This window comes from Somniosus microcephalus, chromosome 6 (genome assembly GCF_052327205.1).
Source record: "Somniosus microcephalus isolate GS21.2 chromosome 6, FLI_Smic_1.0, whole genome shotgun sequence".
Classification (NCBI taxonomy): domain Eukaryota; kingdom Metazoa; phylum Chordata; class Chondrichthyes; order Squaliformes; family Somniosidae; genus Somniosus; species Somniosus microcephalus.
In genome coordinates, this window is record NC_140992.1 from 226,241,130 (window position 1) to 226,264,285 (window position 23,156).

Here is a 23,156-nt window from a genome sequence, read left to right on the forward strand (position 1 = left end):
GGATGGGAGAGGCCAGGGCAGGGGAGGCCCAAGGTTTTCTTGTGGAGCCCGGGGGACACTCCTGCTCCTCTTGGCCCATAAGGAAACAAAAAAACAATTAAACATACCTCGCTGGGCCTGGCTGTTTTGCCTGGTGAGGAAGCCATCAGTGCTCCCCCGCTCAGGCCTCAGGTTAAAATGGAAGGTCAGAGCCCGACCTGTATATTTAAAGAGGACCCCGCTGGCTTGGGGCGGGTGTCCTTGCCACATGCAATTTAAAATTACAGTCGGCTAGATCGGGGTGGGAAACAAGTGAGAAAGACCCCATTTCATTTTAACTGCCAGGCCCCCCTGGCCTGGATTCCACTAGGCAGGGGGAGTTGAAATCGAGCCCTGGGTGTCGGCAATCTTCAGTGTGAGGGGGCATCACAGCCAAGATCGATCCTTTCCAGACATGAACACTTTCAGCAGGGATTACAGCATAGTGATCAGCAGCAAGAAGCCAGGGTGGTTTTCTCCTCAATAATTCAGTGGTGCTGAGGCCAATTGTAGCCACCTGACCACTGCTCCAGCTGAGATCATCTAACTCTACACAGAGTGGCTCAGCCACTCACTATATAAAATCGCTGACACGTTAGGGGAGATGATTGGAAAAATGTATTTAAAATTGTTTGTTCACGGATTGTTGTCATAACACACAAAGACTTAAACAAGAAAGGCTTCCAAAATGTTAAATGACTGAAGTTTGTACATTAGTGAAAAACACAGTACTCAGTATTAACAATGGATGAATGCTGCCTAACAGGTTTTTCAAATTTAGTCGGGAGGGAATGTTAAAAATAAATATCGAGCACTTCAGTTCATTATGATAAAGGCCTTCACTGTATCATATGTCCAAAAGTAAATGCGGTATGCATTATTAAATGAATTCATGCGCCAGGCCTAACCTTGTTTAATTAATACACTGCATTGAAGTTTATTTAATTTTCTTCAATTACAATCTCCTGACAGGGTTACTATACCATGCACTTGGAGATGCCGAGCCCTCATTTATTTGTTTACACTGTTGGGATTTTAAACTGAAGGGCAGGTGAGCAGTGTGTTGTGTGGAACTTGATGACTGGATAGCTTCCGATGTAATTATATTGATTTGCACACTTTATTTATAGACAACTACATCTGATTAAATAAAATTACAGCTAGATGGACAACTTTGTCAGACGGTGCTGGAGTAAACAGAATGATTAATCTAATTATATGCCAAAACACAATTATTATGAAGTTTGTAGACTGAGCATTTGCTTCCAGTACATAGTGGCACAAGCATCATCCGCTGTGAAAGTCATCTGATGTTCGAAAGGCATAAGTAATGACAGCACCTGTATTATGTTATATATTATCATTTTGCTTTAACAACATGCATATTTAAGCATTATTTTAAAGCTTAATGCATGCTTATTCGAGAAAACTGTATCATGCAGTATTTTGTTTGAGTACCACGGGCCTCTGCATCCCATGAAACAGTCATTATCACTCATGGCACTGCATAAAATTTTGCCCTGGTTCCAAAGAATGATCATTGATATATTTATTAAGTAAAGAACAGACAGTGCTCAAGTGTCATTTTCATTACATGGAACAATGTGCAGTTGTGAAGCATGGACATGTAATAGCACATTCGCGTTCGTTACGGTTTAACAAATATTCCCTAAAACTCACTGTGCAATAAATCAATTAAGGTTTTCTTTTAATGTGGATTTGTTTTTAATTGCTATATAATTACCATCTGCCCCATTTTTTTTCTCTGAATGAGAGTCGTTGTTACTTGCTGTAACAGGCAGCCCGATCGTGAACTCATACAAACTCAGGTAATCCAGACTCAGCCATGATCATCTTTGCTCCAGGCACCAAATATATTTGCAGACTCAAAACAATCTAACTTGGGGCCGTGGTGTTTATGGTGCAGAGGTAACATGTATCATGTACTTTTAAAGGGCACAAAAGCTACTGTTACAGCAGCCAAAAAGACACTGGAGAAGAGGATGGTGGACAATTGTGGTAGTGATGGTAAAAGCTTTTTTAGCTACAACATAAACAAAATACTGCAGATCTGGAAATCGGAAATAAAAACAGAAAATGCAGGAAAGCACTCAACAGGTCAAGCATCACCTGTGGAGAGAGAGAGAGAGTTAACGGGCTAGATATTGCGGGGGGGGGTTTAGCAGGCGCGATCGGTGATGGGTCGGGTGGGAAAGTGTTTCTTTTCCCCAGCGGGTCGGGTGGGAAAGTGTTTCTTTTCCCCAGTAGGTTGGGACCCCGCTGTGAACCCGCTGCCACGTGCCTTTCCCAATGTTGGGTCTTTCAGCACTGAGCAGACCTGACACGCAGCGGCAGGTTCACAGTGGGTGACCCAATTCAGGTAGTTAGTGATTTGTTTAGAGCCACTTAAGAATGAATTTCAGCTCACCTTCTGAATTTGACAGCTCGCCCATGGGGTCCATGCTGGTTGTGGAACACGTCTGTTAAGCTGAGGCAGGAGTTCAGTGGCCATTGAATCAGCTGTTGAGTTGACAGCTGCAAACATACAGTAAAAGCTCCCACCTTACAGAGACATCTTCCCTCAGCCACAAACTCTTCCTCACTGCATTTCCACAACAGATTCACCATGCTGCAAGTCTTTACACAAGTCTCCACCCAGTCTGACCTCATTACCTCTCTCACCATTGACAGATCACTTCTGTCATCTCTACTTCACCTGCCATCTATTCTATCAACATGGGTGCCCTTTATACTCTCTCACCTTGGTCCTCAGAATCCCACCACGATCAGCCCCAACACCAGCAGCACCAGGCACACCAACAGCACCAGGCACATCAGTAGCACCAACAATGACACCAAACTTCTCCGCAATCAACTGGTGCTGCACAGGACAGAGAGCATCAGCACCCGACCACATTGCTGCTTGGAAGGCCAGGGATGGCCTCACCATGGCCAGATTTACTTCACTTGATGCTGTACACCCTGGCTGCCACATGATTCACCAGGTTGGCACCACCCCATACCAACACCATAAAGTATCCCTACAATGCTCAAGCCATTCCTTTCACACTCATCGCCATTGCGGGGGGTATCGTTATGCCCCACCATTCACTGCAACTCACTAAGCCACTTCCAAAGGTGCACACAAATCTGTCCAAGAACGCAAAGTGTTGAAAATAAAGGTTTCAATGTTTGACACCACATTAACAGAAACTTCACATGAACATTGCATAAAACAGCCAAGTGCCTAGCCTTGTGTGTTGTTAGTTGGTATGATTGGACTAGGATGAGGGTGAGTGTTGTAAGATTAGGATCACAGGCTCACACACAGATTACCCAACAGGGTTTTAGAAGTTGCAAGGCTTTTGTTAAAGAGCCAGTTTTAAAGCATAATCAGGTATTATATATGGTTTAAGCCGAGTATAATAGACATACAACCCGTGACAGTAGGAGCGATCTACGACTCCCAGATCGGAATGCCATGACCGGACGGACGGGGAGGCAGTACGGTGGGCTCGGATTGGGTGGATTCATGCAGTCTGCTGCAGTGGTCACTTCCATTGGGTCATCTCTCAAGCTGTTGGAGGTGTGAGGCCGTCAGCCACCTCAGAGGCTAAACTTGACCAAGGTGTTAGGCCGTAGCCACCTCGGGGAAGCCTTCACTCCTAGCTGCCCGATTTCCTCTCTCGGTCGTCTATATTTATAGTTATTTCGGTGGGCTGGTAATTACCTGGTGTCAATCATTTGATCCCCCATCCTATTGTCCAATTGTGAAGCGGGAAGGCATCCCTTGCTGTCCCTTTCTGCATGACTGACAAGCCCTCCCTCTTATCTTTCTGAGGAATGTTTTGTTATGTTTCTTTAAGGACATTTTATGGCTTCATGGCTCTTTATTATCTAGCAGGTGCTATCCGCCCTGTTTCCTTGCATTTTACGATTCCCTTATCACTTCTATTTGTCTTTTGATGCTTGATATTCAACCTTGCTGGCATTTCTGCTATCTGGTCCCAGCTGCATGTTGTCAGTCTCTGTTCTAAGAATTAAAACCCATCTTTGAATCTAACAGCTATTTCTTACAATTCCCTTCTTTGAGAAGGAAATATCCTTATTGACTTCTCACAATCAGCTCTTGACTAATCTAGCTAGCTCTTATTGCTCTCTCAACTTGGGCGTTAGTTAGTAGGGAGTCTTAAAAATGAAGATTACCCCCAATTTTTAATTGACTATCTTATCCAGTTTCCCCTCTAGAAGAGAGCAGAATCTTTTTTGTTATAGTTCTTCACACTTATATTGTTTCCCCACTGCCGTGCCTAGTAGGTGCCCAGCATGTACATGGTAATTGGATAGGATTACGTAGCATGTGGCTGTACTCTTTGATTTTTATTACTAGGGACGGACTGTACAGGGTTTGGATTTCTGAGCATATTGTATTTGTACTGTTAATTTACAACATTTTGCTGAAGGTGACATTCTATTTTTTAGGAATTCAGACTAGTAATCCTACCCCTATACAGCCTTACTGAGATGGGTTAAGTCAGTCAAAATAAACGAATCTCCAAGACTTAACTGTTTTATCATTTTGTTGAGTCAATTCAGAAGAGTCTTTCCTTAAATGGATAAATCAATTTTTGGTTAGGTCAAATTGCCAGACATAAACTATGCAGCTGACTCCTCACTGCTTAATACTAGATGATTATCATCTTTGCAATAATTTATTTGATATTACAATTCAAATTTAATATAAGAATTTCAAGATTTTCCTGCTCTGCATTTTTTACTTAAAATTTGTGGAGCATGTTTGCATCATTATTTTTAATGTTACTAAATTTTCCATTGTTTTTTTCCTCTGGGTTTCCCTACCCTACGCACCATGCCTTAACTGCTAGAGTGGCGAACCAGCGTGTCCTTGTGCATCTAGCAATGCAGCTTTGTAACTCACAAGAGACAGCCAGGGTAGCATGTTCTCCAACTTTTCACCCACCCTTTAAAGAAGTGTGTGACCTTTGCTTGCCTATTTCCACAAGGGCACAGCTGAGATTAAGAATAGACCACATGGGGAATCACAGTGATGCACTCGTGTTCCACGACAATGTGGCTCAGATTGATAGGGCTTTAAAATAATTCGCTATTGCACGGCTATTAACATTTCAAGCTACTTATAAGAGTAATGATATAAACACAATTATTCACATTAATTTAGTACATTACCTCAACAATATTACCAGTTGTAAATATGTAGGAGATCATTTCTGGCTACACCTGGTGGCAGAGAAATGATGTGGAATATGTGGATGGGAAACTATGATCAATTTATGGCACTTTGTCTCCTCTTTTATTCCGTAGCAGTTCAAGTATTCTTGTTCATTTTGGGAAAGAATGTAGGGTTTGCCATGGCATTGCACTTAAATTTTTGACATAAACTTGTTAAAAACTGAATGTGATGCTGGAGCCAGAGGCCAGGAAATCCAATAGTCCATTATGCTGTTTATTGAGTGCATATATCAACAGCTGTATTTGCATATGGCAAACAAATCATTGTACTGGTTTTCCCTTCCAAACTTTGTTAATCGATGTGTTATATTTCCCTTGATTTGTTCTAATAAACCTCAGATGGTTTATTCCCAATGAGCTGTTTTTCCATTGACACCATTTGCTATCACATGGATACCACTACAATTGCAGTCATTCCAAAGTATGTCATTGCTCCATATATGCTATTCAGCAAAAAAACACTTTTCTGATACTTAACAATGCAGCAACAGGCAAAACAGGCCTGTCTTTTAGCAAAATTGTTACCAACAATTAGGTATCAGCCTTGGCTCAGTGAGTAGCACTTTTATCTGAGTCAGAAGGTTGTGGGTTCAAGACTCACTCCAGGGACTTGAGCACAAAATCTAGGCTGACACTTCAGTGCAGTACAAGGGAATGCTGCACTGTCGGAGATGCCGTCGTTCGGATGAGACGTTAAACCGAGGCCCCATCTGCCCTCTCAGGTGGACGTAAAAGATCCCACGGCAGTATTTCGAAGAAGGGCAGGGGAGTTTTCCCTGCTGCCCTGGCCAATATTTATCCCTCAACCAACGTCATTAAAAAAAACAGATTACCTGGTCATTATCTCATGGCTGTTTGTGGGACCTTGCTTTGCACAAATTGGCTATTGAGTTTCCTACATTACAACAGTGACTACACTTCAAAAGTACTTAATTGGCTGTGAGGCGCTTTGAGATGTCCTGAGGTCATGAAAGGCGCTATATAAATGTAAGTCTTTTTTTCTAACATGGATTACAGTACAGTGCTTCAATCATCCCGTGATGAAATCTTTGAAGCAGCTCCGTCCAATGACAAGACTAATTCCAATGAAACAGCAAAGTACACACCTGAAAAGACAGAATTTGAATGTCATAATTAATAGGATTCAGATGAACATTATACAGATTGCAAACCCCACCATGTCTTAATGTATATCCTCTGGCCTAGAAATTGGGGAACGCTGAAAATCTGCCGGTAACATTGGCAGCCAAGGATAACGGCCACCGGCCGAGAGAGTGCAGGCAGTACCGGCATATTGGTACTGCCTGCTCATTATCATTAGCGTGGCGGTGATTTTCTAGTGCAACATGCTCTTTGCAGCGCTAATCTCAGAGGGAGGCCAAAGGTTGCCTCTGTCTCCTGCTTGCAGTGTAAGGGGGTGGAGAAGAAAAGAGCGACCTGAACAGTTGCCATACGTGCTCCAAAAATATTAGCTGCCACCCAATGTTTGTCGATTTTTTAACAGTTTATGATATGAATGCAGGTAAAAGAGATCCTTTCACAGATCATCTTCAGTCATTGCAATGGAGTTCACCCATTGATTTACTGACCCGCAAACACTGTAGGCCTCCTGGAAAGCTGACAGAAAATGTAACCTCCCCCCGGCACACCACCGCCGCCCCCCCACCCCTCCCGATACCCACCCCCCACTACTGATGGGCAAAAAATATTCTTTAAAAGAAGAACCTTGGCAAAAGAGGCGTTGGAAGTTCTGGCGTCCATCTTCATTAGGCCTGCCGGACTCCTCATGGCCATTAACACTGCTGAAAGCTCTTTTAGCGGCAGCACTATAAAAGGCTCCAGAGACCAGGTAAGGCCTCAGAGCGTCGGCGGGAATTCAGCGGTGGCAGCGGGGCTATAAAAGGCTCCAGAGACCAGGTAAGGCCTCAGAGTGTCGGCGGGAATTCAGCGGCAGCAGCGGGGCTATAAAAGGCTCCAGAGACCAGGTAAGGCCTCAGAGCGTCGGCGGGAAACTCGAGCAGCAGCAGCAGCGGGGCTATAAAAGGCTCCAGAGACCAGGTAAGGCCTCAGAGCGTCGGCGGGAAACTCGAGCGGCAGCAGCGGGGCTATAAAAGGCTCCAGAGACCAGGTAAGGCCTCAGAGCGTCGGCGGGAAACTCGAGCGGCAGCAGCGGGGCTATAAAAGGCTCCAGAGACCAGGTAAGGTTTACCAGTCTCCGAACTCGGAACTCAGAGGGAAGGAGAGAGGTAAAAAATAATCAAAGTGTGACGTCACCAGAAAGCGGGTAAGTGATTGGTTGGTGAGTATTTCTCTCTTTTTAAACTTAAACTCTGTGGTTTATAGTTTCTAAGGTGTGATATTCATCATCTAGAATCGGGGCAGAGGGTATTTAAAAATAATATTAATTAATTTAATTAATTACATAGAATGGGAGAGCAGGTGATGTGTTGCTGCTGCAATATGTGGGAGCTGGTGGACACCATTGATGCTCACGGTGATCACATTTGCAGTAAGTGCTGGCTGCTCGAGGAATTCCGGCTCCGTGTTGAAGAGCTGGAGTCCGAGCTTCAAACACTGAGACACATCAGGGAGGGGGAGAGTTACCTGGACTCTGTGTTTCAGGAGGTAGTCACACCAATTAGATTAATTAATTCAGATGTAGTCCGTGGCCAGGGACAGGATGGTGTGACTAGAAGTGAGGCAGGTACGGGGATCCAGGAGGTAGTGTTGGAGGAGCCGCAGCCCTTGCTCTTGTCCAACAGGTTTGAGGCTCTTACTCCCTGTGAGGATGGGAACGGGGACTGCGGAGAGGATGAGCAACCTGGCCACAGTACCGTGGAGCGGGGGGCCATTCAAGTGGGGGGAGTTAAAAGAAATGTTGTAGTGGTAGGGGATAGTATCGTTAGGGGGATAGATAGGGTTCTTTGCAGCCAAGAGCGAGAGTCCCGAAGGCTGTGTTGCCTGCCCGGTGCCAGGGTTAAGGACATCTCCTCTGGGCTGGAGAGAAACTTGGAGTGGGAGGGGGAGGATCGAGTTGTCATGGTCCATGTTGGTACCAACGACATAGATAGGACAAGGAAAGAGGTTCTGCTGAGGGAGTTTGAGCAGCTAGGGGCCAAATTAAAAAGCAGAACCACAAGGGTAATAATCTCTGGATTACTACCTGAGCCACGTGCAAATTTGGCTAGGGTAAATAAAATTAGAGAGTTAAATGCGTGGCTCAAAGACTGGTGTGTGAGAAATGGGTTTTGCTTCTTGGGACACTGGCATCAGTACTGGGACAGGAGAGAGCTGTTCCATTGGGACAGACTTCACTTGGCCAGTGCTGGGACTAGAATCCTGGCAAATCAAATAACTAGGGCTGTAGAGAGGGCTTTAAACTAATTAGTGGGGGGGAGGTTTTAAGAGAGCGAAAAATAAAAATGACAGCGGAGAAGGCAAAGAGCAAGGTAGCAATGGGGGAATTAAAAACCAGAGCGTGTCAGGAAGGGACAGAATGTATAATGATAAAGGTAAAGTAGTAAAAGGGGTAAAAGCAGGAATAAATTGTCAGAAAACATATTTGAAAGTTCTTTATCTGAATACACGCAGCATTCGTAACAATATAGACGAGTTGACGGTACAAATAACTACACATGGGTATGATCTGGTGGCCATTACGGAAACATGGCTGCAAGATGATCATGACTGGGAATTAAACATACAAGGGTATTTGACAATTAGGAAGGACAGACAGGAAGGAAAGGGAGGTGGGGTTGCTATGTTAATCAAGGATGGAATCACTGCAATAGTCAGAAATGATATTGGGTCAAAGGATCAGGATAGTGAAACAGTTTGGGTGGAGATAAGGAATAATAAGGGGAAAAAGTCACTAGTGGGTGTAGTCTATAGGCCTCCTAACAGTTGCAAATCTGTTGGTCGGAGTATAAATCAGGAAATAGTTGGGGCTTGTAATAAGGGAACAGCTATAATCATGGGGGATTTTAACTTTCATATTGACTGGACTAATCAAATTGGGCATGGCAGCCTTGAGGAAGAGTTCATAGAGTGTATTAGGGATGGGTTCCTTGAGCAGTATGTAACTGAACCAACCAGGGGGCAGGCAATCTTAGATCTGGTCCTGTGTAATGAGACAGGATTAATAAAAAATGTCCTAGTAAAGGATCCCCTTGGAATGAGTGACCATAATATGGTTGAATTCCAAATTCAGTTTGAGGGTGAGAGAGTTGGATCTCAAACCAGCGTACTGAGCTTAAATAAAGGAGACTATGAAGGTATGAGAGTAGAATTGACTAAAGTGGACTGGGAAAACAGATTAAAGTGTAAGATGGTACAAGAGCAGTGGTCTACATTCAAGGAGATATTTCACATCTTTCAAGATAAATATATTCCACTGAGGAAAAAGGGGAGTAAAAGAAAAGACAGCCATCCGTGGCTTAGTAAAGTAATAAAGGATAGTATCCGTGTACTGGCTGCGCTAGACGTGCTCCTATCTAGCTATCCAGCAAGTTAAACACTCATTCAAAAATAATTCTTCCTGAAGCGGTTGCTGTTTTGAAGCTTTTACTTGAACAAATTTGTGAAACTGTAAACAAAGACAAAGTATGTTTTGTACATAAACTGAGTACTACACATTCGATATTACACAAGATATAAACATATTTACAACAGTAGAATAGGCTAATTGTATAACTAACTAACATTTGAACTAACTTCTGTAACTATTAAATATTAACCTTTAATAAACATAGTATTATCAAAATATTACTCTGACAACATTGCTATTATGCTAAGAACCAAAGATACTCACAGATATTGCGCTTGGCCTAACATATGAAGTCAGGTTATACTGGATTGTAAATGGAACCTCTCATAGCAAATTCTCCATTACTCAAGTCAGGTTCTTCCTGGCAAAACTGCTTCCTGGGGTCAACAGGAAGAAAGGTAGGAAGGTCAAATGAACTCTCACAGGAAGAAAGGAATAAAGGTCAAATGACCTCACACAGGAAGAAAGGAACAAAGGTCAAATGACCTCACACAGGAAGAAAGGAACAAAGGTCAAATGACCTCACACAGGAAGAAAGATCAGATGACCTTTCCAGCATACAAACTGTTAACACAATAACCGCCACCAGAGGGTGCTATTGCATGTAAAAATGTCCAGAATGTCACATCAAATCAAATCAAATCAAATCAACTTTTATTGTCATTGTTAGTGCACAAGTGCAGTACAATGAAATGTAGGCTTGCGGCTCCCGAGAGTGTACAATTTGGATTAGGACACTTAAACATTTCAACATACATTTGTTGAATGTACAAAAACATAATGTCCATCGGTCCAGAACAATCCGACTGAAAACAAGGGCATATAAAGTAGCCAAATCTAATGGGAGGATAGAAGATTGGGAAGCATTTAAAAGAATAACTAAAAGATTAACTAAGAAAGGGAAGATAGATTATGAAAGTAAACTAGCAAAAAATATAAAAACAGATAGCAAGAGTTTCTACAGCTATATAAAAAGAAAAAGAGTGGCTAAAGTGAACGTTGGTCCCTTAGATGATGAGGCCGGGAAACTAGTGGTGGGGAACATGGAGATGGCAAAGATGCTGAACAAATATTTTGTATCAGTCTTTAGAGTAGAGGACACTAAAAATATCCCAACACTGGACAAACAGGGAGCAATGGGGGGGCGGGGGAGGAGCTAAACACGATTAAAATCACTAAGGAGATGGTACTCAGTAAAATAATGGGACTTAAGGTGGATAAATCCCCCGGACCTGATAGCCTACATCCTAGGGATTGTGGATGCATTGGTGATTATTTTCCAAAACTCCCTGGACTCAGGAAAGATCCCGGCAGATTGGAAAACTGCTAATGTAACACCCTTATTTAAGAAGGGAAGTAGGCAAAAAGCTGGAAACTATAGACTAGTTAGCCTAACATCTGTGGTTGGCAAAATGTTGGAGTCCATTATTAAGGAAACAGTAACAGAGCATTTGGATAAACATAATTTAATAGGACAGAGTCAGCATGGTTTTATGAAGGGGAAGTCATGTTTGACAAATTTGCTCGAATTCTTTGATGATGTAACATACAGGGTGGATTAAAGGGGAACCAGTGGATGTAGTGTATTTGTACTTCCAAAAGGCATTTGACAAGGTTCCACACAAAAGACTACTGATCAAGATAAAAAATCACGGGATTGGGGGTAATATACTGGCATGGGTGGAAGATTGGCTATCTAACAGAAAACAAAGAGTTGGGATAAATGGTTCGTTCTCGGGCTGGCAATCAGTAACTAGTGGTGTTCCGCAGGGGTCAGTGCTGGGACCCCAACTCTTTACAATCTATATTAACGATTTGGAGGAAGGGACCGAGTGCAACATATCCAAGTTTGCCGACGATACAAAGATGGGAGGGAAAGCAGTGAGTGAGGAGGACATAAAAAACCTGCAAAAGGACATAGACAAGCTAAGTGAGTGGGCAGAGATTTGGCAGATGGAATATAATATTGGAAAGTGTGAGGTTATGCACTTTGGCAGAAAAAATCAAAGAGCAAGCGCAGCAGGTGATCAGGAAGGCCAATGGAATCTTGGCTTTTATTGCAAGGGGGATGGAGTATAAAAACAGGGAAGTCTTGCTGCAGTTATACAGGGTATTGGTGAGGCCACACCTGGAATACTGCGTGCAGTTTTGGTTTCCATATTTAAGAAAAGATATACTTGCTCTCAAGGTGGCTCAGAGAAGGTTCACTCGGTTGATTCCGGAGATGAGGAGGTTGACGTATGAGTAAAGGTTGAGTAGGTTGGGCCTCTACTCATTGGAGTTCAGAAGAATGAGAGGCGATCTTATCAAAACATATAAGATTGTGAGGGGGCTTGATCGGGTGGATGCGGGGAGGATGTTTCCACTGATGGGTGAGACTAGAACTAGGGGGCATAATCTTAGAATAAGGGGCTGCCCTTTCAAAACTGAGATGAGGAGAAAAGTCTTCACTCAGAGGGTAGTAAATCTATGGAATTTGCTACCCCAGAGAGCTGTGGAAGCTGCAACATTTAAAACGGAGATAGACAGTTTCCTAGCAGATAAGGGGTTACGGGGAGAGAGCAGGGAAGTGGACGTGAGTCTAGATTCGGATCAGCCATGATCCTATTGAATGGCGGAGCAGGCCCGAGGGGCCGTATGGCCTACTCCTGCTTCTACTTCTTATGTTCTTATGTTCTTATGTTCACTCGTGTGATTTACCGTGGGCGGCAATGCGAGCGGAGAACTCCAAAATGGATGAGCTGGCATCAGCTCGGCATTGCACACCGATTGACGTCACGCTCTAACTCATTAAAATTCTCTCACCGATAGCAGGTAGCGGCAGACCTGCTGAAAACGGCAGCCACCGCGAGACCCGCCACCAGCTGGCGGAAGAGTGCGGCCGCCATTTTTTTCACCATTTCATGGCGGCAACGGGTGGCACAAACCACCCAAACTGCTTGGCCTCTATTTTTCTTGCAAATTAAACAAAACACCATAAACAAAACAAAATGAAGAAGTTCTGAATGCAATCAGCTTAGATGAATGCTGCAAATATATTATATTACAAACTCAAACTATTATTCAGAGTTTTACATTGAGATAATTGATAAACCTGAAAATAAAGATCTAATGCTAAAATGCATTGTGCTGATACAATTTACTCTTAATTCAAGCTCTCTGCTAATTAGAGTTAGCAAATAGTTCCCATTTAGCACTAATTTCCCTTTTTGCTGTTATTCACGTTGCTTAATTCAAATTATTGGATTCAATACAGAAAACAATTTTTAATTATCAGAAGTATTTCAAAACCACATTATGGGAGGTAGTGCATTTATGTGGGAGCACTACTATAATCTAAAGGCACATTGTATAATTTACCATGTTATTTGTAAACTGATGGTGAAAATACGCTGGGCTTCATGTCACACATTATTCTGTGTGCGAATGAAGTTGAAGTTTATCATTTTGATTTTTTTTGGGGGGTGGAGGATGGTTGTTCACAACACAGCATGGTTCTTGGCGGATATTTATCCATCAACCAACATCACTAAACAGATAATCTGGCCATTATCACATTGCTGTTTGTGGGAGCTTGCTGTGCACAAATTGGCTGCTGCGTTTCCTACATTACAACAGTGACTACACTTCAAAAAGTACTTCATTGGCTGTAAAGTGCTTTGGGATGTCCAGAGGTCGTGAAAGGCGCTTTATAAATGCAAGTCTTTCTTTATGTCTTTTCTATATGTCTTTTATTGTGCATATTAGGAAAATCAAAGTAATGGAGCCGTTGAAATGCCACCAGCTGCTTTGCTCGCTCAAAGTGGTAAACTACTCGAAAGCATTCAGTTTCCTTTCTTTAACTTTTAGCTCATGTATTTATGTTGTGGTGGGGACCAAAAAAAGAACCAAGGCTGACAATAAGTTATGTGGCACTGACCTGCTACACACACTTTGTTGCACAATTCTCCACTCCTCTATGCTGTGGGGCATTATCAGAGATAAGTATAATATGCCCAAATCTCCTCGATTTTTTTATGGTCATCTATTGACCCCTCCGCCCGAATGCACCGATAAACCTGGGCTCGCCCCCAAGTTACACAGCCTCATATACGAGCTTCCTGCAAATCTCGATTGCTCAGAGACTCTCTTCAAATTATTACTAGATTTTCAGGTGCAGCAGGAAACAAAGGTATTTTCTGGAATTTTGTTGCAATTTTTTGAGCGTTTAAAAAAAAAATTAGTTGTATTTTCTGTTTATTTTAATGCCTTTTTATTTCATCAGTACAAGTCATATTAAAAATTGAAAAGCTCCTTAAACATGCAGTGCTCATTATGCATGAATGATGGTTGATTGAGTTGAAACATTAATTTTCATACTTAAAGAAGGAATACACCAGGAACGGTAGCATAGTGGTTATGTTACTGGACTAGAAATCCAGAGGCCAGGACTAATGATCCAGAGACATGAGTTTAAATCCAACCACGGCAGCCGGGGAATTTAAATTCAGTTAATTAAATAAATCTGGAATAAAAAGCTAGGGGTCGATTTTCAGTGTGCCGTGAGATGGGCTTTTAGGCGTGCGGGGGGCAAAAATCCCGAATTCGGGGGTCCCGACACCATCCCACCCAAAACCCGCCTCCACGTAAGTTTCAAAGGAGGTGGGTACCCGCCCCGCACTAGGACCCACCAACCCGAGGCGGGAAGGGATTAGTGCCAATTAACTGCCTGTTAACAGGTAGTTAACAGGCAGTTTTTAGCCTAATCCCTATTTTGAAGGGTGTCGTGCGGGATTCCCAACGGCTCCAAACCACGCCAGGTTAGAGCAGGCAGGCCGTCGGGTTGAAGGACTTGGAGGGGTCGCGATGTCGGTGTTCAGGTGAGTGATGGGTGCATGAGTGCAAAGGTAAGTGTGTTTGGTGTGTCTAAAGTGGGTAAAGAAGTTTAAATTACCTGTTCTTACCTTTACAGCCTTTCTTCCTCTAGGCTTCGGGAGTCCATCATTCAGCTGGCACAGAAAGCAGAATGGCTGCGAGCTGTCAAAAGTGACAGCCTTCAGCTTTCAGTGCCAGCGAGATTTCTAACTGAGTCTGCGTAGAAGGACTCAGGTTAGAAGTCAGACTGTCAGTGTTTGACAGCTTCAAACAGCTGTAAAACACTGATATTTCATCTGTCAGCACGTCTTGACAGATGAAATTTCAGTCTGTGACGTCACCTGTTGCCGGGTGGCCCTTAATTGGCCTGCTGAGCCCGCTGGGTGGGCTCAACAAGGTCAATCAAGGGAAAATCGCGTGGATTGGCCGCATCTCGATGGAGGCGGGACTAAAACCCGAAAGTTGTAGTCCTGCCTCCTTCCCGACTTCTGAATGAAAATCCAGCCCCTAGTATCAGTAATGGTGACCATGAAACTATCGGATTGTCGTAAAAACCCATCTGGTTCACTAATGTCCTTTAGGGAAGGAAATCTGCCGCCCTTACCCAGTCTGGCCAAAATGTGACTCCAGACCCACAGCAATGTGGTTGACTCTTAACTGCCCTCTGAAATGGCCACTATGAAAAACAATAATAAGAATGAAACCGGACGGACCACCCGGCATCAACCTCCGCACCGGAACCGGACATGACATGGCACACCCAGCCCAGTCGACCCTGCAAAGTCGTCCTCACTAACATCTGGGGACTTGTGCCAAAATTGGGAGAGCTGTCACACAGACTCGGCAAGCAACAGTTATACTCACAGAATCATACCTTTCAGCCAATGTCCCAGATTTCTCCATCACCATCCCCGTGTATCCATCTGGCAGGACAAATCCACCAGAGGTGGCGGCACAGTGGTATACAGTCAGGAGGGAGTGGCCATGGCAGTCCTCAACATTGACTCCGGACCCCATGGCTCATGGCTTCAGGTCAAGCACGGGCAAGGAAACCTCCTGCTGATTACCACCTATCGCCCTCCCTCAGCTGATGAATCAGTACTCCTCCAGGTTGAACACCACTTGGAAGAAGCACTGAGGGTAGCAAGGGTGGGGGACTTCAATGTCCATCACCAAGAGTGGCTCTGTAGCACCAATACTGACCGAGCTGACCGAGTCCTGAAGGACATAGCTGCAAGACTAGGACTGTGGCAGGTGCTGAGAGATCCAATACCAGTGGAAAAGCCTACTTGACCTCGTCCTCACCAACCTACCTATCACAGATACATCTGTCCACGACAGCATTGGCAGCAGTGACCACCGCACAGTCCTTGTGGAGACGAAATCCCGTCTTCACATTGAGGACACCCTCCATCGTGTTGTGTGGCACTAACACCTTGCTAAATGGGATAGATTCAGAACAGAACTAACAGCTGAAAACTGGGCATCCATGAGGTACTGTGGGCTATCAGCAGCAGCAGAATTGTATTCCACCACAATCTGTAACCTCATGGCCCTCGCTCTACCATTACCATCAAGCCAGGGAACCAACCCTGGTTCAATGAGGAGTGTAGAAGAGCATGCCAGATGCAGCACCAGGTGTACCTAAAAATGAGGTGCCAACCTGGGGAAGCTGCAACACAGGACTACATGCATGTTAAACAGCGGAAGCAGCTTGCTATAGACAGAGCTAAGTGATCCCACAATCAACGGATCAGATCAAAGCGCTGCAGTCCTGCCACATCCAGTCGTGAATGGTGGTGGACAATCAAACAACTAACGGGAAGAGGGGAGGAGGATGCTCCATGAATATCCCCATTCTCAATGATGACAGAGCCCAGCACACGAGTGAAAAAGACAAGGCTGAAGCATTTGCAACCATCTTCAGCCAGAAGTGCTGAGTGGATGATCCATATTGGTCTCCTTATGAGATCCCCACCATCACAGAAGCCAGTCTTCAGCCAATTCGATTCACTCCACGTGATATCAAGAAGTGGCTGAGCACACTGGATACTGCAAAGGCTATGGGTCCTGACAACATCCTGGCTGTCATGCTGAAGACTTGTGCTCCAGAACTAGCTGCGCCTCTAGCCAAGCTGTTCCAGTACAGCTACAACACTGGCATCTATCCAACAATGTGGAAAACTGCCCAGGTATGTCCTGTCCACAAAAATCAGGACAAATCCAATCCAGCCAATTACCGCCCCATCAGTGTACTCTCAATCATCAGCAAAGTGATGGAAGGTGTCATCGACAGTGCTATCAAGCGGCAGTTATTCACCAATAACCTACTCACTGATGCTCAGTTTGGGTTCCGCCAGGACCACTCGGCTCCAGACCTCATTACAGCCTTGGTCCAAACATGGACAAAAGAGCTGAATTCCAGAGGTGAGGTGAGAGTCACTACCCTTGACATAAAGGTAGCATTTGACCGTGTGTGGTATTATGGAGTCCTAGTAAAACTGAAGTCAATGGGAATCCGGGGGGAAACTCTCCATTGGCTGGAGTCATATTTAGCACACAGGAAGATGGTTGTAGTTGTTGGAGGTCAATCATCTCAGCCCCAGGACATAACTGAGTGTTGTTGGAGCTGCACTCATCCAGTTCCTCAGGGCAGTGTCCTAGGCCCAACCATCTTCAGTTGCTTCCTCAATGACCTTCCCTCCATCATAAGGTCAGAAGTGGGGATGTTCGCTGATGATTGCACTGTGTTCAGTTCCATTCGTAACTCCTCTGATAATGAAGCAGTCCATGCCCGAATGCAGCAAGACCTTGATGACATTCAGGCTTGGGCTGATAAGTGGCAAATAACATTCATGCCACACAAGTGCCAGGCAATGACTATTGCCAACAAGCAAGAGTCTAACCACCTCCCCTTGACATTACCATTGTCGAATCCCCCACCATTAATATCCTGGGGGTCACCATTGACCAGAAACTTAAACTGGACCAGCCACATAAATATTGTGGCTACAAGGGCAGATCACAGGCTGGGTATTCTGCAGCGAGTGTCTCATCTCCTGACCTCCCAAAGCCTTTCCACCATCTACAAGGCAACTGATAGAATACTCTCCGCTTGCCTGGATGAGTACAGCTCCAACAACACTCAAGAGGCTAGACACTATCCAGGACAAAACAGCTCACTTGATTGGCATCCCAACCACCACCTTAACCATTCACTCCCTGCACCACTGGTGCACTGTGGCTGTATTGTGTACCATCTACAAGATGCACTGCAACAACTTGTCAAGGCTTCTTTGGCAGCACCTTCCAAACCCGCGACCTCTACCACCTAGAAGGATAAGGGCAGCAGGCGCATGGGAACACCATCACTTGCAAGTTCCCCTCCAAGTAACACACCATCATGAATTGGAAATATATCGCCATTCCTTCATCGTCGCTGGGTCAAAATCCTGGAACTCCCTCCCTAACAGCACTGTGGGAGTACCTTCACCACACGGACTGCAGCGGTTCAAGAAGGTGGCTCACCACCACCTTCTCAAGGGCAATTAGAGATAGGCAATAAAAGCTGGCCTTGCCAGTGATGCCCACAAATAAAAAAACTATACTGTGCGTTCAACGCTTTCCTTGTGCCTCAATTACTTACGTTAATTTTTACGTTTGGACGTATTCTAATGAGATTGGCAGGAAGTTTGAGCGTAACATGATGTTAGCAGAATGGACGCAGGAACGGGCGCATTTTCGTGTCTAGCTTTCCGGTTGCACCCATGGAGGAAATTCCAGGCCCGGACATTTATTTCAAAAATGTTTTCTTTGTTCAGCAGTGATTAATTTGTATGACTCGTTACTTTAAATTACCTCTTTTTGCCGTCAGATATTTTAGAAGCTGTACTTTGTGCACTGATCCTTTTCTGTGAAGAATGCACTAACAAAGAAATTCCAATCACACAAATTGGTGGTAAAAGGTGCTTTTAAATGCAAAGCACATAAACACAGGGATTTCTGATGGAAAATATTACCCTGTGAATCTTCTGCATTATTCTAAATGAGGGCCAAGGGGTTTAAATTAATCATAAAACATCGCTACTAACAAGTAACAGTTAATTGAAATCAATAACTGCTAACAAAACTCTCTAAAGAGATATATTACTTGGGAAGTGAGCATTGCTACAAAAAACAGCACAAGTGAGGTTTACTGCTCTCAGCCACCATATGCCCTCTGAAACACACACGAGTACAATCCCTTACAAATCAAATCATTCACATCTGTATTACTAATGTTAACTGTCTCAACAAAAAGTTTGGGAAATTTTTACAAAGTTTATGAAAGTGCATCACTAACTATGATTTCAGTTCTCTGATGCAGAAAAACAAATTAGATCAGCACCAGCTTACACTGAGGTCTGAAGTTCCAGTTTAGTCTCTCTTTTTCTTAAAAATGAAAAAAAAAATCCTCTTTTTCTTTCTTTTCTCTTAAATAAATGTTTAAGAATGCGATTGAAGGTTTGGAGATAAAAGATAAATACAGCTAATCAAATTCCAAACACATGATCATTCTTGGGGTAATGAAACCATGAACATGATTAATACACTGCTTACTAATCCATTATAAAAGGCTAAAGTAATGGCGAAAATAGTTTGTTTCAGTTTGTAATCAAAACCCCTCAAGATGTGAGACAGGATTTAATTAGTCTTATTGACAACAGTCTTGAATTGACTGATTGGGCTGGATTTTGCCAATGGGGAGCTTTTGGAGGCGGGACTCCCACTTATCGGGTTTCAGTCCCGCCTCCATCGACTTCTAGCCAACCCACACTATTTTCCCTTGCTTGACCTTGTTAAGCCCACCCAGCGGGCCAATTAAGGGAAAGTCGGTTACAGAGAACGTCAATGTATAACGTTTCATCTGTCAAAAATTTTTGACAGATGAATTGTCATCATTTGAGAGCTCTGTGAAGCTGCCCAACAGTGACATGCTCTGTAGCTTGATGAGGTCTTGAATTCAAGAGCTCATCAAACATCTTTCTTTTGTATAAATTAGATGGTTGCTGCATTGGAGAATGCAATGGCCATCTGTCATCTCTACCGTGGAGCTGCAAGACTCTCCGCATACCCACCGATTGAAGCCTACAGGAAGAAACAAAGGTAAGTACACTTTTTCTAACACTTTGCACTTACCTCACTTCTGCACACTTGCACCCATTACTCACCTCCACAGCACACTTTTGGACCCCTCTGACCCCCCGCAGACCCACTACTCGCCTCGGTGACCCTGGCGGGTTTCGGAGCCTTCGGGAAGCCCACACTTGTGTGGGCAAAATGGTGATAAGCCTATTTTCTGCCTGTTAACTACCTGTTAACGGGCGGTTAAGTGGCTTTAATCCCTTCCCACCTCCAAGGAGACAGGACCCGGTGCGGGAATCATACCCGCCTTCTGGCAAGATGGCATGGAGGCGGGTTGGGCACCCACCTCCAAATTCTGACATTTTCCTGGCAGTCCCGCCTCCAAACCCACCTCCCCAGGGCTGGCAAAATCCAGCCCATTATTTCCAGTGAATGGTTGATAAATCACATTCAAATCCTTTTTTTCCAACCCTTGTCAGTGGACTCTATGCATTGTGTTCATCTGCTTTATGATTCCTTAACCAATACGTGTGGCCTTATTTTCTTTACATTAAATTAAATTTGTCCTTTGTTATTCCATTCATTTAATTTGTCTAGGACCCTTGTGTCTCTCCAATTCTGGTCAAAGCCACATACCTTGGTGTCATTGGCTAATTTGATAATGCTTAGAAGTCTTAGTATCATTGGTGAATAGAGTAAGCCATAAATGGCCCAACCTATACCCATGGAGAATTCCATTAGTTACTGCTCCCCAGAAAACAAAACATGGCCATTTATCATCATCTGCCATCTTTTACCTAGTCACTTTTCAATCCAGCTAGAGACTTAGGGCAGGATTTTCACTGGGCCGTGGAGGCGGGATTGGAGGCGTGTGGGGGGTTAAAATCCCCAAATTGGGGGGCACGAACCCATCCTGCCCCCAACCCGCCTCCATGTGTGAGGGGTGGTGGTGTGTGGGTCAGCTTCACCTCTGACTCGTGAGCGGTTTGAATCGCTCCCACTCCCTTGGTTCTAGACCTGGGACTTATTTGGGGGTTGTGATGAAAAGTGCAGTAGACAACTGAATCTTGGTGAATGAAATAAGATCTTTATTTGAGAAAGAAAATATACAACACAATAATCTTAACACTCTAAATTGGGGGAACACTTCAGAATATACGAGAGAAAACAACAATAGACAGAATACTTCACCCCTCCCAATCCCACTTCACTAGCTAAGTTGGGCTCCAGAGGACCAGGGATAATGCTCACCAAAACGACTTCCTTTGACAGTTGCAGAGATTCACTATTTTGGGGTTCTCTAGATGTGTCGGTTGGGACCTGCCATACCCCAGACACGGTAGAGGACTTCACCTGCGTGGCTGGTCGGTCTTCGCGAGTCCGCTGATGCGGTAGGGTGCGTATTGGACCTATCAGGTGAGTACCCAATTTCTTTCGGTTAGAAGTAGGGTTTAGATTCTTTTCAGTAAAATCTTACCCAGGGGTAAGTCAGGATAGTTTGTAGAGTGGAAAAACTTGCGGATCTTCGGTTTTCTTCCGAGTTGGATTTTGGTAGTCACGGTGGCCCAATATTATCCAGTTGCTGGTAATATTTGGTTGTTTGTTTCGTGGAGCCCTGGTCTGCCGCGAGGTCTCCGATGTAGTGTTACTTCGTCGAGAGGGAAACTGCTTCGAGATGCTTCTTCTTGGATTGGGCTGAACTTGATGATTTGACTTGAAATAAATGAAGAACCGGACTTCCTCCAGCACTGAACTGCTTGAACTCCTTCGAACTCCTTCCCACTGCTGTTGTAAAAACAGGCCCTCAATTATACTGTTTGAGGCCTGCTAATCTGCCCGCCAAATCAGCTCTGTCTCATTGTTAGTTTTGGCGGGCTCGTTAACATTGATGGGTTAAAAATTGTTTAATAGGCTTCGGGATGGTCCCATCGATCTTAATTGGTTTAAGATTGTGTGAAATGGTTTTGGGGTGGTCCCATCGATTCTTAAGTGGTTTTGAGTGATTGTTTAACCTCTTGTTTAATTGCAGTAAAGTTGACTTTTCCTGTGGGGGGCAGGGTTCTTTTGTTGGTTGGTGGCATGTTTTGCATTATGCAAGGTTTTGGATGGTTCTGTAATTTTGGTGGGAACTGCTTTTCCGTTGGTCTATTGTCAGTATGTAAAATGACTGAGACAGTCTAGATAAGTCCCCAGACAGCTTGGTTAATGCCAATACCCAAAACTGTCCATTTACAGAGGCCAATCGCAATTCCTTTATTGCAGCCCCTTTTTCTTCCACAGGCTCAAACATGCTTTTAAAAAAATAAAAACCAAAAACTTGGGGTCCTTGATTTTTAAATCTCTCTTTGGCCCAATATTCTTATACCATTCTGACATGGTTTATTAACAGTCCAAAAATCCCTTCTTTAGGGTAATCTTCTTGGTTTTGGGGAATCTGCTGAATTTTGCGAACCTTACACATGCCAGTTTCAAAGGAGGCGGGTACCCGACCTGCACTGGGACCCGCCTCCCCGAGGCGGGAAGGGGATTAGTGCCAATTAACTGCCTGTTAACAGGTAGTTAACAGGCAGTTTTTAACCTAATCCTTATTTTCAGTCTTGAAGTGTGGGATTCCCGATGGCCCCAAACCATGCCAAGTTAGCGAGGCGGGCTGAGGGCTGAAGGGCTTGGAGGGGTCGAGATGTTCAGGTGAGTGATGGGTGCATGAGTGCAGAGGTAAGTGTGTTTGGTGTGTTTAAAGTGTTTAAAGAAGTTTTACTTACCTTTACAGTCTTCCTTCCTTCAGGTCTCGGGAGTCCCTCATCTCACCGGCACAGAAAGCAGAATGGCCATGATCTGTCAAAAATTTCAGCTTTCAGCTTTCTGTTCCGGAGAGATCTCTGAATCATCCTGAGAGAAAGGAATTAACTTAGAGTACAGATTGTCAGTGTTTGACAGCTTCAAACAGCTGTGAAACACTGATACTTCATCTGTCAAAAGGTCTTGACAGATGAAATATCAATCTGTGACGTCACCTGTTGCCGGGTGGCCCTTAATTGGCCTGCTGAGCCCGCTGGGCAGGCTCAACAAGGTCAATCAAGTCAAAATCGTGTGGGTTGGCTACAACTCGATGGAAGCAGGACTACAACCCCGAAAGTTGTAGCCCCACCTCCTACCCGCCTCCTCAATGAAAATCCAGCCCTTAAAGTATAACCTGAATTTTCTTTTGCAAACAACATGGTCCTAATTTCTGGGCAGACATATAGAGGAGAACTCTCCTCTGCAATCCTGGGAGGGCTTGGCCCCAGGTGAATTTCCCTACTCTCCACCTCAGTTATTGTTGCTTCACAGGGTGGCTATGTCG

The 23,156-nt window shown here is 44.2% G+C and overlaps 1 protein-coding gene across 1 annotated transcript in view; it reads left to right on the forward strand.

Annotated features, from left to right (window-relative positions):
• Nucleotides 1-23,156, forward strand: part of LOC147116492 (uncharacterized) — a 368,216-nt gene that overhangs the window by 135,473 nt on the left and 209,587 nt on the right. The gene's annotated exons all lie outside the window — the stretch shown is intronic.